Source organism: Chrysoperla carnea, chromosome 4 (assembly GCF_905475395.1).
Source record: "Chrysoperla carnea chromosome 4, inChrCarn1.1, whole genome shotgun sequence".
Taxonomy (NCBI): Eukaryota; Metazoa; Arthropoda; class Insecta; order Neuroptera; family Chrysopidae; genus Chrysoperla; species Chrysoperla carnea.
In genome coordinates this window covers 41,318,031-41,333,336 of record NC_058340.1, presented here as the reverse complement: position 1 = coordinate 41,333,336, position 15,306 = coordinate 41,318,031, and the positions used below count along the sequence as shown (strand labels likewise).

General features: G+C 28.7%; 1 protein-coding gene across 1 annotated transcript in view; it reads right to left on the bottom strand.

The window, feature by feature from the left end:
• LOC123299369 (frizzled-2) overlaps positions 1 to 14,874 on the bottom strand; it is an 82,440-nt gene extending 67,566 nt beyond the window's left edge. The window contains exon 1 of the mRNA XM_044881747.1: positions 14,863 to 14,874. The gene's annotated coding sequence lies outside the window, so the exon portion shown is untranslated. The remainder of the gene's footprint in view (positions 1 to 14,862) is intronic.
• Positions 14,875 to 15,306: the final 432 nt, after the last annotated feature.

Below are 15,306 nucleotides of genomic sequence, written 5' to 3'. Positions count from 1 at the left end.
TCGAATCGCAAGCCAATTTGAATTCCTATGTTGTACATGCACTTAGTATTTCTCTATCCATCAAAAAATACAAAAAAGAGAAAGAGGTGTCGCGGAACACCCGATAGGAACTACGTTTTGTTCGTTTTAATTAAGTTTTTTTTTCACCTTCGTGTAAAAAGTTACAACTTTCGTCCCGCTGTGCAAAACGGAGTTTGCGCTCTCTGCCTCCGCCGGGGAAAAAAATAGAATGGACATGAGATCTGAGACATTCTTTATTTGCCAAAAACATTCTTTATCTAGATGTGTAATATCCTATTAATTAAAAAAAATCTATTGACGTGGATGGATTTCGACCTGCCGACCTTCCGTGTGACGAGCGAGCACCGTAACCATAAGATCGCGACCTCATTGAGTATACTTTTAATATTTTCATAATAAACGACAACAAAAGTGGGGGTCGGTCGATGTTGGAGACTTTTTTGTCTAGCCCCCATCCGTCGATTGCGCGGTAAGGAGCTTATTTCCAATAATTTCTGATTAAAACATTTTTTTCATTTTATTTTTACCTAAGCTATAAGCTATACTTGTATTGGGTAGCTACTTATGAGCCATCCTGTATACATAAATCTATAACAGAGCTGACAGAGACTGCACATTGGTATACCCACCTATATCTAGCAGCTCCAAGCTGTGATATACTACAGAGCTATGTATTGTACTACGTATAGTGTGGCTTCAAATCAATAGTTAAATGACATGATTTGTATTGAATAATGTGTTAAATAAAATTTATGTGCAGTGAATTGTAAATTTTAGTTATATAATATAAAATATATAAGGGTGTTTTTTATTTTTATTTTAAATCTCACATGACAGATTCATTCATTCATTTATACGTTCCAAACTTTACAGTATGTTCCAGACGTGCTCAAGGTCATACTGTGACTTCTAGGACACAGAAGTTTCAGTATGTTCTGCCTGGAAACATTGAATTTTATTAAAGTTTTACTTTTATAACTTTTATATTTTACATATCCAAATATAAATTTGATCGGTTCATCATCCTGCGCCTCGTTCAAAATTGCCCGGCGACTTATTTGATACATAAATGAGAAATATATTATACATTAAATTAAACACAGAAATATATTTCAAACAAAAGTTGTTGAACTTGATGGGGGCTATCATTAAAGATCTTGTATTTAACATATTATGTTGTCTTAATAATTGTTCGTTATAAAGGTATGAAAAATTAAAAAAAAGCACATATTTTTGAGAAAAGAGAAGAGATTCTCAAAAATGTGGTGATAAACGGGAAAAAATTTTTCAATACTCAACCGATTTAAAAAATTCTTTCACATATAGAATTCTGCATTATCAAAAAATAACATGGACTGTATTTTATTTTTAATAAAATAAGGTTTCTGCACCCAAAAGTTACAACCCATGAAATTGTGAACAAGAGGGAAGATAAGGGAGGTTAAGGGAATTGAAGGGTATAACGCGGTAGTCTTTGTTGTTGAAGTTGAAATTACCCTGCTGGTTTATTATAAGAAATAAGTTATATCCCATCTATCATCATCAGATTACCCTTCAAATTTTTCATTTAAGGATGGTCAAGGGTTTCTGGAACATACTGTATATAACGATTTAAAGTAGAATGCGAAATATGTGTGTTTGCTAGTGATTAGTGATTATCAAATGCGTTTTTTGATTAGAAATTATATTTTTAGAATTGAGTTGTGGTTTGAATAAAAAATAAAAAAAGATTCATGATGCATTGATGTGAGAAATGAATTTTTTTTTTGAAATTCGTCTCTTTCTATATCGTATTTATTGATGTATTTCAAATTGCTTTAATTTACTTTAAGCGTGTTTGATTGGAGATCCAAACTTTAACGATATTTTATTTTCTGGAAAAGGGTTTGTCAAATAGTCTATTTTTTTAGAGAATGAACGCACGTTTGTTACATAGGGTTAAAAGAAGCTCTAGCGAGCGTAAAAACGTTCGCATGAACAGCTGTATTTAGTGCACAATGTACTGCTAAAACGCATCAACAAGATCCAATTGACCTATGTTGCTCATTTACGAACTCGACATCACTTTTTACGCCCTGAGCAGGCCATAAAAATTTCATTTTGATATCTTTTTTCGTTTTTGAATTATCCAGTTCACAGACGGACGGACAACCGGAAATGGCATAATTAGGTGATTTTATGTACACCTATACCTAAATTTTGTTAAGGGCAGCATCAATTTTTTTAAGCGTTACAAACTTGGGACTAAACTTAGTATACCTTGATATATATTACATATATACATGGTATAAGAATCGAAACGATTGTCTCAAATATTATAATTCTCATACACTCAATTTTAGAAGAATTACCTTAATAGAAAATATTACTTATATTAGAAAATATTAGTAACCTAGAAATATGTTGTCTGTATTAATTTATCTAAAAATATCTCTCACATACATATTTATTCACTTAGGGGACAATGACTCACATCATGCATGACCTTTAAACAATTAAAAAGAATAAGTAAGAATAAAAACCTTCATTATAAAACTTAAAAATAAACATTTGGGATTGATGATTTTGCAATGATTACAAAAGTGATTTACGTATATATATTACATGTTTTAATTTATAGCCTATCCCTTTTTTGGTATAGACATTCAGTTCTTATCAGATTGTCATTACCGAAAAATATGTTCTTTTGGATCCAATAGGTAACATATATTTTGAATATACGTAAAGTAATATCATTCTTTAAAAGTCATTACTATTTCATATGGCCCCGATTGCTTAAGACTATAATAATCTTGTCAAACAAATCTTTATTTTAAATTTCCATTAGCTGTATGGTATGTAAAAAAACAATTAGAAATATAGCCCAGTCGATGTGATAAACGGGATGGTAAAAAAGGGCTTTTTATTATTATTTTGTCGTTCAAAGTTGGCTGAAAAATGATGAATTATATAGGTTATCCTTTTCAATTGGATATTTCTTATCAAAAAATCTAGAGAGTGTGATAAAAAACTATCTAAAATATTCAATCTTGTAGTTTATAATAATACCATAAAAATATAAAGTTGCCGATGATATAACAACAAAATTTTAATTTAATTATGAGTTCATCATTTGATGAACAGAGACAACAATAGTTAGAGTAGTGATGATTGAAGAGTGATATGTAAATTATCAAATTTATAAGCCTCACTTGCACAAAATATATTATATATTTTTGTAGTTGCGTGGTATTGTAAAGCCTAAAATAACTCATTACTTGACTACAAAGCATGCATTTGGTTTATATGTATGTACCGTGCAATAAACCAAAACTTTTTTATAATACTGTATGTTTACAATCAACTTATTTAAAAATTGCAAGATAGTTTTCTCTTCCTTCTCATCCTCTTCGAATAGCTTTTCTCGTTGAGAAACTTAATCTTTTAAACATCATAATCAATGAATTGCTACTTCTACGTGTCAAATGTTCCATTTGACTATGTTTGAGATTGTTGAGATATTTTAAAGAATGTTTTTTTATCTTAGTGGTTTAACTGATAAACGCCAAAACTTTTGTTTTAAAGCGTTTTTTCTCGTAAAATTCGTTGCGAATCATTATAATACTTGTAACCGGATCCAATGTGAAAATCAACTAGTTTTTGCTTGACTAACTGATATATTATTGTAGTTATGAAATATAAAATAATTAAATATTTATATTCTAGTAAATATTATTTATTTATTTATACAATATATTAAAATTTTATTGCCAATTATATCTTATTAATAATAATTGCAAAAAAAAAAAAAAAAAAAAAAGAAAAGATTTTACATACAGATATGACCAACACAAATATTATTAATAAGTAGTAAAATATTTTATTAACACTTTGTGTTATGTACAGAATTGTATTTCCGTCAAATTGATTATGCAATATTTATTTGTTCTTGGTAATATATAATTCCTTGGGACATAATAATTTGAGAAAATATCTAGGTCGTCCCACTGCCATTTTCATATTTCTATAAGTTATCGTTGAATTGGATTGTTTATTTAACTCACTATAAAATATATACTGACACAGCAGTGCATATATTTTTGAATTATTATAATCTGTATATAATCCATACATTAAGATGAGAGATGCGTGTATTTTTAGTCGATTTAGGTTTTTTAGTTTTTGATCTAACAATACGTCGATAATCGACTTATAACATCCCTTTTTTAGTTCGGGGGTTGAAGACAAGTTTACTAGTTTGCCTGATAATTGAAAAAATTCGTTAACTCTAAGGCAAGACTTTTCTTACATAGACTGTTATTTACATAGTACATTTAATAAATGTTACACTCAGTAATAGAATCATAAACATTTGTAAAACGTGTTTAAAATTAATTAAGGTATATATTATATAAAAAGGAATAAAACACAATGTCTTATTTTAATAATGTAGAGAAAAATAATAGTCAACAATGAATGAGTTCTGAATGTTCATGAATTTTAAAATCAGGAAGTTATGTTGAATATTTTAACATTTTATTCGTGTACATGTATTATTCTTATTACTATATTTGTACATAAAAATTACATAAAAATTGATTCAAAAGTCTGTACACAGTTTTTTTAAAATCATGTACAAATTCAAAAATCTTTACAAATGTTTGGTAGGGAAATAATGGTTCAGAATTCAAGTTAGTTCAGTTAAAAAAGTCTTTCAGGGATTAATAATAGTAAGCGTGGGAATTAAATATTTTGCTTCAGAACCTTTTTTAAAAGTAGCACTATTTGTTTTGAGATAAATCAAGGGAAAATCAAATGTCAGAATTTACTTACCAAAACCAAGGTGCTATAAGTTTGATCGCTATGTGTGTCTGTATGTGTGCTTGTGTATCAGTCTGTGGCATCGTAGCGCCTAAACGAATGAACCGATTTGGATTTTTTTGTTTCGTTTGAAAGATAACTTAATGGGGAGTGTTTTTAGCTATGTTTCAAGTGCCACCCGAAACAACTAACAAATAGGCAATGACCCTCAAAATCGGATCATCAGTTTAGAGAAGGCTCTAAGGAAAAAGATAATTTAATGGAGAGTGTTCTAAGATATGTTTCAAGGGCGAGTTTAGGGTTCCGTTCCCGAAAAATTTGTCGGGGGTTTTTAAAATTTTTCAATTTTCACTTGTCTACAGTAATTTAGACTCAAATGTCAAGAAATTCAGGTTATTTGAATATGATACAAATATTTTCTATGGAATAAGCTCTTCGTCTCAGATTTTGGACGATATTTGTAAATAATTGCAGCCAATCATGAAATAAATCTGGTTTTTGTTTCTTTGAAAATGCTTGAGGTGCTTAATATCAAGAATTAATCGAAAAATAATTAGATAGAAAAAAAATATTTTAAATTTGGGGCGCCCCAAGCTCATAGATAAAATTATTTTCTACTTTTTAGTACAATAAAATCTAGTCCCTTAAAAAATATTTTTTATTATTTTTGCTTTTTCATATGAATTATAATAGTTGAAATAAAATACGAAGTTATGATATTTGAAAAGGTTTTTTAAACATTCAAAAATAAATTTTCCATAGAAAATGATATAATTATAAGTATGCTAAGTTGTCTTTCTGTGTGAATAAAATATGAAACAGTTGATTTTGAATATTAAAATTCATACATATACAATATATTGTAATTTCTCCCACATGACTTTATATAGCTTTTAATAAAACAACTTTTGTATCTAATATTTATTATGTACGCACCGCACCAGCAGGGATTTTAGCTATAAATCTTTAAATTTGCATGGCGGAGAATTTGTCTCAAATACATTCTATTCTATCCATTGACAGTGAATAGTGGCTGTGTTGACGAAACAATAAGAAATCTAATTTAGAGATTATTCGCTCCGAGCGTGAATTTCGTTTCCATGACAACGATACACTACTTTAATTATAGAATTAATGGATGCATATATAATTGTGTGGATTGCATTGAAAACTTACATTTAAAATTTAATATTCTTGTTTCACAAATTTAAATAAATAATTACGATAATTAACATTTGAAAAATAATATTTGTACAATTTGATTTCTTATTTTCACAATTTTTAATGCATTAAGTTTAATTAATTAGTGTTTTTCAATCATTTTAATTTGACAGTTTCTATATCATTAACATGTAAAGAATTGCAAATTAGTCATAACAGCCCACTTTATCTCCAAAATTTTTCACTTAAAGCGCTGGCATCGATTTTATTATCCCTACCATGACTACGCACACAACGAATAGTAATTAATGCCGTGCTACTTGAAAAGTTACAGTGTTGGGTAACGTAAGCTGTTAAGACAGCAAGTGATAGGTGCCACTTAGTTTTTGTAATAATGTCTCTACCGCACAACAAAAATTATCTCGCCACGTCAACTTTAGTCACCACCGCGCCGTGTAATTGCGTTGTTGAATAATAATAATCAATTTTTGTATTTTATTTCTTTATCTTAAATAATTTTGAATTTCACAAAGAAATTTTTTTTTAAAGTTATGTATACTTAAATATAAGTCAATTAAAATAAATAAAATTTGAAAAGAATTCATAGATTATAAACGTTATTTGGACTCAGTGTGCTATGTTCATGACGTAGTAATGTTAAAATAGAAAAGCTTTTGTGAAATATATAGATACATAGTTATTATTACGTCACAACTACGTTTTGGGAAAAATTTTCCATCGGGCGTTTCCGTTTCTCTTTTGAATTTTTTGTTTTTAAACTAATGCAACTTTCATATTATTATGAATAAAAAAAGTTGTATGCGATCTTACCACTTTTGTCGAAAAAAATTTTTGTCCAACGACGCAATTAAATTATTTTCATCGACAACCGGAAATGATTTATAGAAAATACTCGAAGAAAACTTATAGGGTATACTACACAGGGATGGACTTAGTAAGAGGTGTAAAATATCGTTGGTACGCCTCGATAAACAATGACTTATTTGTAACTAAATTCATTATTATTGATTTAACAGACTGACGCATAAATTGTTAATAAAACAATTAAAAAAGTTTTTTAAATATTAATACAATTTTTTTTTTTTAAATTGGATAATTATTTGGATTTTTACGCTTCATTATGGCAACGCTTTGTTATAGCATCTTCTTGTGTAGGGGCACCACTCGAACCATCCTAAAACTGTCATTGATTCTATACCAATTGTCAATTTTAACTGTTCTTTAAAGTTCAAAGTTTCTTTTAACGACATTCCTAATTCGAGGATGTTTTGTTAATAGTAATTTACTGCATTTTTTAAATATGCATAAAAAAGCGTTGACAATATTTAGTACCTCAACAATTAATTTCCAGTAAATTTACTACGCCAATACATAACATAAATAACATTCCATACGACTATGTTTCTATCTACATACATATATTAAATTCAATTATACAGTGTCTTCTGTAGATAATTGGACTATTAATATTAGGTATTAATAAACCCTTATATACACATAATAAACTATTATTAAAACATAGAACAAATAAATTGAAAAATATTTATTTTATATATTTATGATCGTAAATATAAATATTATTAAAAAGATTATTATTATCCATCAAATAATATACTGAGTGGTTACCAAAAAATGAACACATTTTTGTTGTTTAAAAATAGTGTGAGTTAATCATTCCATCCCATTCTGTCTACGCGTTAGTTACTACGAGTAACGCTTAGAAATATAGATGATACGCGTAAAATTTTAGTAAAGGTGTTCATAAAATTATCCAATAAGTCCACTTATGTCTGTTTGTCTGTCATCATGATAACTCAAAAACGAAAAGTAATATTAAATTGAAAGTTTTATAGTGTACTCAGGATGAAAAAAGTGAGTTTGAGTTCGTAAATTAGCAACATAGGTCAATTGGGTCATATATTGGGTCATAGGTCATCTTTTAAAGCGTTAGAGACAAAACAAAAAATGGTCCTTATAAAAAATAAAAAACTTATGTTTGAAACTTTTTTCGTTAACATCACTGTTTACTCGTGAGGGCGAAAATTAGACGTTGTCCGTTTACTCCATTCCTATAAAAGATAGGGAGTTGAAAATTTTTTTGTGAAATAATTTTCAAAAACAAACTAAAGTTCTACAAAATACTAAAACCAAATAAATGGCGGGCGTTCTATAATTGTGGTGGCTTTTAAATCTCTTATAATTTATTAAAATTAATGCCAGCACTGACATTCAACACTTTCTATACAGGATATTTAAAAAATTAACTCAGTCAAATATTTGTTTTCATTTGTTTTATTAAATATGTATTTATTTCAGAAGAAGAAGAAGACGCAGACGGTCAATAAAGAAAATATTGAGGATATATTGGATTGCTTAAAAGCACGTCAAAAACGTTGATTGATTATTTTTTTGAACGTTACATCAATATTGTAGTTTATTTTCAGAAATGTTGGGCCACCCAGTACACAAATTAATGTATAAAACAACCAGTAAATTTTTATGTTGAATAAATTTTATCGTTTTTAAAAGGTTTTTGTGTAAATTTGTCACCCCTGTAGTTTATGTCTGCAGCATTATTAGTTAAATAGACCACACGTGTTATATCACCGAACACTAGCTACCAAACATATATGAAATGTTTTTTTTCAACCCTCATCCACGATACATTATTGGTAAATAAGGGTGTAGAAGAGTGAAGAGAAGGACAAAAAAAAATTATTATGCAAGGGTAAGTATTTGTCACACAAAGTGTGAGGTTTTACTAATTTTTAAGTGGGCATTGATGATGATGATTGAGGAGGGTTTTTTATTCGGTTCAGTTGTTGATTTTTTTTTTGGGAATGTTTTTTCGATATTTCATTTTTTTGTGTAATAATAGACGTTTTGGGTAAACATAAAAAGGATGTTTTTTTCCTTACTTGTTGAAAAGTAGAAAACAAACGATATTGGGGTGGAATTTTTGTTTGCTTTGTTGGGGATGATTAAACTTTGATGGAATAATTAACTGTGATTCTGATAAGTATTTTTGCCTGTACCATGCGGTACATCAAAGGAATACTTTCCCATTTTCAAGTGCCAATTATTTTCTCAAGTTGATATTTACATATTTTCTAGCAGATTTTCATTTTCTCATAGGAAAAATATATTAAGTAATTGTTATATTTTGAGGGTTGAAACTTATTTTACTAGAGCTCATTTAGAAACAATTAGATTACTCGAGATAATAATAAGCTTATTGGTTTTGTAAGAGCTCGATTAGAACTTGAATCTAGCACTGACGATGAGTCAGCAACTGAGGTTAGTTTGAATATTCGACAAGGTTTGTAATTTTTCTGACTAAAAAGAAAACGATTTTAAATTCAGTCATACTTATTTGAAACTGGCAAGTTATGGATTGGAAATTCGGTGACAATAGCTTATTACAATTAACGAAGTTAACCGTTGTTGCATCGATAAGAGCAAAGTTTGAAATTGATTTGGATAATAAATAAGAGATACATTGTTACCAACCTTATAGAATAAAGCTTGACGATATCGGATAAATGAAAAATTGGAGAAATGTAACAAATTGCCCATTATTTTCAAACTTTATTAATTTCATGTAGAAAACTCGTTAAAACGTTGTACAAATGAACCTTTCTCTATCATAAAACTCCCCTATTTTTCATATTTATTGATTAATTAGGATATTTGATAGTTTACTGAAGATTTATTTTAAATCTAACGCATTAATTGAAGGTATTTAATTACATATACAAAAAATATATATACATGTGTTAACTTTAAATAGAAATTTTGATGTGTTCCAGATATTTTTTTTACAAATTAAAAAAAAATCTACCGCGTGTTAATTATTCATTGCCTACCTACAATTCTTTGGAATTCTAGATCTTCTTAATCATATCTCACAATCAAATCGACTTAATTATTTAGGTTTTAAATTTAGGTCCGTAACTAGGGCGTGGAAAAGGAGACAACCGAAAGCGCAAAACAAACGTATGTTTTATACGTAAAACAAAAAGTTAGTAGAGACTTATGTAAAAGGCGCTCATTAACATACATTAAAACACAAAGTTAAACAATTCGATATTTTGATAACACAGGCAAATTTGATCCGATTTTACTAGAATTTGATTTTAAGCCCACTAACTTTGGGTAATTTTTTTTGCAGCTGTGATGCCAATTTTTCGCTAGTTTTCACATATATGCTTAATTCCGGGATCAGGATCCAACATCTTGAAACCTATAAGAGCTAGGGTAATTTTTGTTCTGGATTTTTGAAAAGTATGACCCGAATGTAGTAAGATTACATACTTGGTTTATCAAAATTGGATAAAAATCGGATGTTATAGAGCAAAATTAATTTTTGTGGATTCTGATGACGTCATCAAGTTAAAAAAATATTATTTTTTTGATAACACAGGCAAATTTGATCCGATCTTATTGGAATTTTTTTGAAACCCACTAATATTGGTTCATTCTTTTCAGCTGTGATGTCAATTTTTAACTAGCTATCACGCATGTGCTAAATTCCGGGACCAGGACTCTACATTCTTGAAAGCAATTAGAGCTAGGTTAATTTTGATCTCAAATTTGAAAAGTATGACCCAAATTTAATAGGATTACATACTTGGTTTATCAAAATTGGATTAAATTTGGATGTGATAAAGCAAAATTATTTTTTTTGGATTCTGATGACGTCATAAAGTTAAAAAATTTGATTTTTATGATAACACAGGCAAATTTGATCCGATCTTATTGGAATTTTTTTTGAAACCTTCTAATTTTGGGTCATTCTTGGCAGCTGTGATGCCCATTTTTCGGTAGCTATCACATATGTGCTTAATTTCGGGACCAGGACTCAACAATCTTGAAACCTATTAGAGCTGGGTTAATTTTGAGCACAAATTTCACAAGTATGACCCAAATTTAGTAGGATTACATACTTGGTTTATCAAAATTGGATTAAATTTGGTTGTGATAAAGCAAAATTAATTTATTTAAATCCTTCATATTTTCGTAGTTATTGATGTTATCCAAAAATTGATTTCATACAATGTATTGGCTGGATAAAGGTGGGGGGGAATTCCATTTCACAAATCTCATTACAAAAATAATTTGTCTATGTCTATAAAATACAGAAAAACAAAGGATACAAACTATACAATTTTCAAAAGTGAAATCGAAATAAAATGTTGCTCAATTTAGATACACGTATGGTATCCAATTGTAAAAATAATAACGGTCATTCATAAGTTAACACTCAAGAGCACATATTACAGATGCGTATATAAACCAAATATGATGTTGTATGTGTATTAGTTACATAAACACGAAACGATAATATTATATGATTTTTACAAAAAGTTAAATTTAACATACAGTTCATTTCCTTTTGCAGTAAATACATCATCAGGGGGTCTATTAAAAAAAAAAACTTCTCTCTAATGTGTTTGTGACTTTGTGTTGTTCAATGTGTATTTGTTTAAAACAGATAAATGGACCACCTCTAAAAAAATCTTTATGAAATTTCAAAATATATATAAATATTTGAAACCTTCACTCATTGTATTAACAATATTGGGCCCATAATTTATCTCCTTTTTTGCCTGACAAAAAAAATGTATATACTTTTAGAATTAATTGAATTGGACATGGTATTTATTTGGTTGATACAAAATAATTTTAAGTGACACATTATGTTTTTTTGTCTCGTAATAAGTTTGGAAATACATTTAGGGTCTCTCTTTTGTGTGTCTATTGGATTGTTTGGAAATGTGTTTATTTGTGTCAAATTCTTTTTTATCATTCATTTTTGTGAAATTATATTGTTGTAAAAAAATACTCAAGGACGTTTAACTTTAAATTGTAGAATACGCAATAAGCTGCTATATGGTATAATTCTTGACGAATAAATAATTTAAGAACCAGTTCGTTTCTCTAAGCTATTCCAATCTCGAGCAATGACCGATTTAAAAAAGTACTTTTTTCCAAAAATTCAGTATAAAAAGCCCATTATCCACTTTTTTTTAAAAATGCTCGTTTCCTACTCGACAGAGGCAATATTTTGTGTATCCCTATATATTATAAATTTGAAAGTAAGCATGTTTGTTTGTTTGTTTGTTACGCTTTCACGCTAAAACTAGCGAATAATTTTTAATGAAATTGTAGAGCAATATAGCTGATATATCAGAATAACACATGAACTATAATTTATAAACATATATTAAAAAAAAAAATTTAATTTGACATTTACTTTTTTTTAAATTTTTATAGAAATCTTTAATTTATGGTTCAAAATGATGATTATAGTTGGATTAGATCTATGATCATCATTTTGAACCATAAATTAAAGAATTCTGTAAAAATTTCATAATAGTAGTCATGGCCAACTATTCTGATATACTCAATGAATTATGACTATTTTACATTTGAATATACTATTCTGATATACTCAATAAATTATGGCTATTATACAAAATTGAAAACCGTGTATATCAAGAGAGGGTGGAGGCTATAAAGTGGTGGTTTTTACTTTTAAACCCAGTGAAGGGGGCGGGTATCAATCTAGTTACAAATAATTAAAACAAGAGATATTCATCATTTTTGAATAATTGGCGCGAGCGGTGTGCTAAGTGGGGACGAAAAGTGTTCCGATTACGTGACGGTTCCGATTATATCTGTATTATTCATTTTCCAGAATTCAATTTTTCGGAATTATAGGAGTAGGAATGTAGGGACGTATTAAAGATGTTTGCCTCAATTGCTGCACTCTGAATTGCTTTGCAAAACTATGCTCCGATTATTTTTTCAAAATATGAGATAAAAAATACTAAAAATAACAAATTTAATAAAAATATTTAGCAAAATTGTACAACAGAAATTTTATTAGAAATAAAAACTTTTTTTTTGAAAGTTTATCCCAACAGAACTTTATTTCGCTTAAAATTTATTACAATACCGATTAGCGGATACCGTTATGGTATATTTAAAACAAAAAATGTTTTGAAGTATTATACTCAATTAATCACAAAGCGTCGTATTTTATTAATTTTTAGTACAATATTCAATATAATAACAATGATTTGTTACCGTTACTAAAGATTTAGTTTACGACTATAAAAATAAAGTTTTAAATCGTTCACAATCGGCAGGTTCAGTCGTTCGTTCAACAGCAAGCACATTGCTTATTCAGAAATGTTGTATAAAATTCAATTTGATTTCTTTTATTCAATATAAGATAATATATTGTCGTTTCATCTCATAATATTTTTGTATTGAAAAGTCATGGCAATTTTTAATAATCTAGACTTAACTTTCACTGTCCAATACATTCCTACTAATTAGGAGTGTCTACGGGCAATAAGTTCGAAAATACAGAATTTGCAGATAACTCCGCTTTAAGTCCTAATCTAGTGATCGCATCAGGGGCATGTTTGGACTATACGAACGTACGCACTTTTGAGATCTGTTGATTATATACTATTCCTTCTTAGTGGCAGCAACAAATTTTCAATAAAAATATCGCAAAGACTGGAATGAGACGAGAGTTTGGCCAGGTCAAAGTGTTTCCTCTGAAAATACAGATCTTAAACTGTCATTTTGACTGCCAGAAACCACTAAAAAATATGTATTAAGCTGAGGCAAATAAACAAGACTAAACACTATAGTTTGCCGAGACATTACACTTTTAAAACTTTTAACCGTTATATGGTTTGTGATAAAATTAAGAACAACTCTCCGTTTTGTACGAATTTATATTTTATTATAGAAAAAATGTCTAGTACATTTAAAGAGTTCAATGTTTTTTCAATATTTGAAACCCCATCAATGATGTTTTTCAAGAACCCACAACATAAAACGACATACGGTTTATTGAATAAGACAGTCAGAGGTACATCTATCTGTCTATACCTATCTATTCTCAAACACTGCAAGTTTGGCAAACCACTGATGTCATTGTGATATATACAGAGTGTGCCAGACCACTACTAAATCTATTTGAAATTTGAGAATATGTGAGCATTTTACTCTTAGGTCGCATGATAAATTTTAGACTAGGTACCTATTTAAATTATTTAGATTACTTACGTATATACTTGGGGGCAATAACGGACGTTGGTTTTAAGAGAAAAACTAAGCTGAAACTTTTCAAAAAAATCGTTGCTTTTTTTCCATTGCTGAATCAATCACCTTAGAATATTTCTGAAAAATGTCATTTGCATGGCGCTCAATAAAACAAAAAAATAAATGTTTTCTCAAAAAGTAAAGCATACGCTTTGTAAAATTTTCCCAAATACCAATTTGAAACTGGTTAATTTTTTTGATACCTGCGATTTTCGGGCGAGGGTCAGAATTATTATCTGATTTCATTTCTTCAAAAACTTTTACTTCTAGTCTAGAATAGTTTCATTAGATGATGAAAACCAAAAATTATCTCCAGCAAAGCCGAAAAAACCAAAAGATAATTAATTTGATATTAAATGTGCCATATAAGATTTTTGAATTATTAATAGACTTGTGGTCTGATACACCCAATACATAGCAGCACAAACAATCGGATGAAATAACAAAACGGAATCTCTTAAAACGAGAATCGAAGAATCTCTCTTCGTCATCATCGATGATGACAACAACGTAAAGTTTTTTTTTTGGGTTTTATGAATTATTCATAACGCCATCTGTATATTAAAACAGCACAACGAACCAGACTCGAATTTAATATACTTTTATTTCTCTTTTACGTGGATATGATGATGTTTCTTCGTGGTACGAAATAACAATTGTTAGTATATTGTATAGTTTTATATAGAATCGATCAATCATCGAAAAATTTATATAATTCTACTTTAATATTACCAAGTGGATAATAAATGTACTTTAATAAAATTTCAAAGAAAATTTAATTATTTGTTTACCTATGTTTACTAATTTTAAACCACGCTATTGCTGATATAAAATCAGGTTTTTGTTGCAGAAAACGTGCATGTCTTTCTTCTTTTCTAATATCCAATAATCTGTAGTAGGTGGTAATTCCTGAAAAGTTACATAAACGTTACTTTTCCCAAAGTTTGTCGCTGATAATCATCCTACACTTTGACCTTTGGGTTTAAAATACATACTATCGGTTCAAATACAATCTCTAAAAAGAACGAAATTTTTAAAAATGTAAAAATTAGCTGTATTTTCTAGAATGCTTTGCATAAAAAAAAATACCATGACTATAAACGGTAATATAATCAGTTTTTTAGGAGTTGACCTGCAAACTATAAGACAAACATGTAAATTCATAAGACTCGGGTG